The following is a 5,473-nucleotide window of genomic DNA, read 5'->3' on the forward strand; positions in this document are numbered from 1 at the left end:
GAGAAATACCTTATAACACAATGGTATCCGCCAAAGGGAGAGATGCCCCTTGGAATTTTAATGAGAACTGACTAGTATCCACTTTTCACATGGCATGCGGTCAGCCTTTTATTTACCTGTTAAATTTTTAGTTTTAGCTTATGAATGTATAACACTGGAAGGGGATATGATCGTCTTGCAACCACTGATCTAAATGCTATCGTATACTCGTATCCGTTGTATCCGAGCTCGATGTTAACACTGTAGCATATCCTACAGTATTAACATTTTAAAAGCCCAAATGGGCCTTAGACTAGAAGAGCTATTAGTCTCGAAACGACATTTTGCGTCGAATCACTATAAACCACTGTGTGACTTTTCAAATAGTTGCCACCAAATAGTATCGCCCTGTATTACATTTAAAGAAATTTATAGAGACATTCGGTATTTTTGAAGAAGGAGGCATGAAAAATGTGCACTGTTCTCACCGGGACTCGAACCTGGACCTCTCCAAATACGCGTCGAGTATGCTAACCGTTGCACCACGAAGGCATGCAGAAATGAGGGAGACAAAACCTTATATACTCTTCCTTTTAAAGGGCGACTGGGGATCATGACGACCCAATCGCCAAATTCTGGTGGTGAAGAATCATCCTTCACGATCTTTTAGTTCGGGCTCCACTGTAGATTCATTATAACATTTTTTTGTGTGAAACAGGAGGCACGAAAAATGTGCAGTGCCCTCGCCAGGCCCCGAACCTGGACGTCTCGAATACGCGCCGAGTGTACTACCGTTACCGAAGGCATGCTGGAAGGAGAGAATAAACACCTTATATACTACCCCTTTTAAAGGACGACTGGATATTAGGGGACACAGTCGCCAAATCACGGTAGTGAAGAATCATCATCCATCAGCTTCTAGTTCGGGCGCCACTGTAGAAGCATTAGTTATTTTTAAAGAAGGAGACGTGAAAAATGTTTAGTACCCTCGCCAGGACTGGAACCTGAAACTCTCGAAATATGCGGAGACTGTGCTAACCGTTACACCACGAAAGCATGCAGAATGGAGGGAGAAAACAGCTTATAAAATAAATAATGATAAAGCTGCATGAATGTATGTATGTTTCTTTCATTGTGAAGAAACAATCGAATTTTGAATAACGCAGTGTTCCCCCGAATATGGGCATCTGGAAGACCGAATTAGGAATTAGGAATTTGTTTTATTGTCTGCTTCGTATTTGTAAAACATTAACGATTTTTTGATTAGTAAACTCAACGATTTCAAATCGAGCGATGGCAATACTACGCGGAAAAAAACAATTTTATCTCCAGAGGTCAAGACTGTCAGTCGGAAATTATAAAGATATGCTGCTTTAAAGTATTTTTAGCCCAAGGGACATTAACCCAAATGCCACCTTAGTAGAAATATGCTGCTATTTTTGTCGAGTAAACAAAATACAATTTTCCGGATTTTCTCGCAGTACAAAAGTGTTATCAATAAATATCAATAACTTTTGAATTACGATGTGTTCAGCTATAAATAAGTGAAAACTAAATTAAATCATATGCAATAAGTGCAATTGTCATATATACTACGTATCAAGTGAAATATCATACACATCATCAAGTGTAATTGTAAAAATTATATATTTAGTGGTCAGTCCATAAGTTCGTGCGCATTAAGAGTATGCGTGGAATTCACTATGACGCATTTATTAAAACAATACAGTTTTGAACCTGTTGAAACTTGCCATCGTTTAACTAACATATTATTCAGTTCATCACCAACTTTCGTAAATATCAAACGTATTTTAGTACCCATAGAAGATGAATATAGATAATCAGTACAAACGTGCTGTGCTAAATTTTTTATTTTCGTGTGGTGAATCTGCCAGGTTTGTAGCGATAAAAATTAATAGTGTACATGGTGAACACACTATTAGTGTAAGGACTGCCCAGAAATGGTTTAAAAAATTTAAAGCAGCATTGATGATGAACCCCGTTCAGGACGTCCTGTTAATTTTGATGATGACATTCTTCGAAATCTTGTGGAATCAGAGCCACAATTAACAGTGGATCAGATCGCAGAAAGCATGAATTCATCTCATGGAACAGTCTTTTGTCATTTAAAGAAGATTGGGAAAGTATCCAAGCTTGGAAAGTGTGTACTGCATGAGCTATCGGAAACCAATTTCCAAAAGCGTATAAACATCTGCACTTCTCTTTTGTCGCGCTTCGAAAGAGAGCCATTTTTAGATCGTTTGGTAACAGGTGACGAAAAATGGATTATTTATCATAATGCCACAAGAAAAAGAATGTGGACAGATAGAGATAAACAGCCGATTCCAACAGCAAAGTTGTCTTTACATCCCAAAAAGATTCTTTTGAGTGTTTGGTGGGATATGTATGGTGTAATTTATTTTGAACTGTTAGAACCAAATCAAACGATTAATTCAGAAGTTTATAGTGAACAACTTTGCCGTCTAAACTCAGAATGGATAAAAAAAAAGCCTACGATTGGTGAATATCAAGAAAGTGTTGTTTCATTATGATAACGCTAGACCGCATACGGCTCGAACAACACTGAAACAAATTAGTGAATTTAATTGGGAGCTTTTGCCAAATCCTACTTACTCCCCAGATATTGCCCCAAGTGATTTTCGCTTATTTCGTGCCTTACAAAATTTTTTACTGGGAAAAAATTAAATTCTATACAGGATTTACACAATGAACTTTCAAGTTTTTTTGCATCAAAGCCACTTTCTACAGCAATGGCATAAAAAAGCTGCCTGTAAGATGGCGGGACATTGTAGATAATGGAGGAAAATATATAATTGACTAAAATGTTAAATTGTGTTTTTTTATATTATTCAAAAATTTACCAAAAAAGTGCACGAATTATGGACCAAAGACGTACAGTGATAATGCTCAGTGCATATTTCGAAACAAATGATCTGTCTTCTTCGAGTGCAAATTATTCTGCACAAGTACCTCAAAGTATTCGCTTGAACTGAGTGAAAATATAGATATTCTTTGGCATATATTGAATAAAATTGGAAAAAATGAAAATTATAATATACTTTACACAAATACTTCAAACATTAAACAACAGATTTAAAACCACTTTAATGCTTATTTGTAATACATATGATTTCGAAGGAATCTAGTTTATCAACTTGTAGATAGATTAGGTTATTTTGAAACAGGAGGCCTAAAAAATGTGCAGTGCCCTCACTGCGACTCCAACTTCCGACTTCTGGAATATGCCCCGAGTGTGCTGGCCATGAAGCCATGCAGAAACGCGGGAGAGAATACCTTATACACTCTCCCTTTTAAAGGGCGACTGGAGATTAGGAAACCCAGTCGCCAAATCCTGTTACCGTACCACCTTTAAGTTCAGGCCCCACTGTAAGAGACATCAGGATTTTGTAAGCAAGAGAGGTGAATAATGAGCAGTGCCATCTTCGGGATTCGAACCTGGAAACCTCGAATACTCGCCGAATGTGCTAACCATTGCACCACAAAGGCATGCTGGAAGGAGGGAGAAAATACCTTATAAATTAAAGAAACTTTTTTCAATAATTCTAAGCCATTTCTAGATGAATATGAAAATTAGTTTGAAAATATTACGTAATTTTCTGTATCTATATCTTCTACGTTTGAGTAACTTTTATAAAAGTTCTGGTTTGTTGTATAAATATTTTCATTTAAAATCTTGACTGTCGCAATTTCGGGACTAATAATTAAACATAAGTTTTTAAACTTTAATAAGTGGAAAAAGTAATTAAATTAATTGTATGATATTTATGTATGGCATCATAATTAATAATTAATTTTAAGTAAATTTCGAAAATATTTCAAATATTATCTTAATAGAATACTCGCAAAATGTTTCTGAACATGTAAGATGGAAGGCAATTTTCCATTATCTGATCGACAAACATGAAAAAGTGTAAGCAAAATGATATAAATGTTTCATATTTGGCTTTGTTAATAAAGAATCATGTCTAGCATTTCCTGAAGTTAAATTATCAACAAGTTTGTTTGATCAATTAGAAGAGAAAATTCGTGCAGGTCAGATCATAAGATAAATTATAAATACTAGTAATTTATTTTTATATTGTAAAGTTCCTTATTTATGGGAATTCAGGATTTGTTGCGTCACATTTTTAAATATCCAAAAGGATTTTTCATCATATTTCTCTCTAGGAGTTCCCTTCTCATTCGCATTTTTACAGGACAATTTCATTAGCTTTACTGGCCTGTACAGAAAATTTATATACAGAATACTGACAGTAATTATTGACTGTAGAAGAAGAGGATGGTTTCTTATTTAATCCAGCTGGAAAGGCTAAAAGACATGATCAGCTTCCTCAAAATTTCCTCCTTGCATCATAACTACAGCTTCTTCCAAAATTAATATAAATCTCTTTTTTTAGTCCAAAGGGGCAATTTACGCAGAAGGACTATTAATTTCGTTTTGGAATTTTGCTTTGATTCACTACAAGCGTTGTTTCACTTTTCAAATTGTTGCCACCAACTATTACAGCCGTGTATTATAGTTAAATAAATTAAATAATGAAGAATCTGCATGTTTCTCGCTCTGTGATAAAACAACGATATCTAGAGCCATCCAATTTTGAATAACGGAATCCTCCTCCGAATATGAGCATCTGGAAGCCCAAATTCGAAATTTGAAATTTGTTTCATTATCAATTTCATATTTTGTAAAACTTTAAGGAATTTTTGCTTAACAAACTCAAGGATTTCAAAGCAAGCAACGGCAATGTTGTACAGAAAAAACATTTTTATCTCCAGCGTGCGAGACTGTGTATCGTAAATTTTAAAGATATGCTCATTTTAAAATTATTTTGCGATACTGATGTTGAACTGAATTTCATGGTTTAAGTGCGAAGAACATGATATTTAATAAATTAAATAAAGGTAACACACAAAATGTTAAAAAAAAAAACGCCTCTTTGTACGTAATTTAAAATCTGAAACCTTTCAAATTTTTTTATTTTAATTTATTTATTTATTTCAATTTATAAAGGTTTAACTTTATAAATTGAAGTTCTTGCGAATGAAATATCGATTTCAGTAGTTAAACCTTAAACATTGTTAATCGTTAAAATTCGTTTTGTTAATTAAAATAGTCACCATTAAATTCAATATACCTTTTCAAAAAAAACTACAAGTGCATTTATGCAATCTCAAGTCCATTATTATGAAATTTCTTAAAGGCATTTTAATAATTTAATTATTTTTGAACTGTTTCCCCACCAAAACATTTTTTAAAAGGTTAAATGCATTATTCATAACTAATGACATATTAACAGGATCTCTGTTAACGGTGATGTATGAAAAAGTCTGAAACTGCAAGTTCTGTATTTTTTGGACAGTTGTTACTGACGCATATCATTCGCGCATCACTTAAGACGGTATAACGCCACTTTATTTGAGAAATCCCAGCAGCTTTACGCTGAGTTTCAGA

The sequence above is a fragment of the Stegodyphus dumicola genome, chromosome 5 (genome assembly GCF_044657685.1).
Source record: "Stegodyphus dumicola isolate Sdum_Otavi_A_Nest chromosome 5, ASM4465768v1".
Lineage (NCBI taxonomy): Eukaryota > Metazoa > Arthropoda > Arachnida > Araneae > Eresidae > Stegodyphus > Stegodyphus dumicola.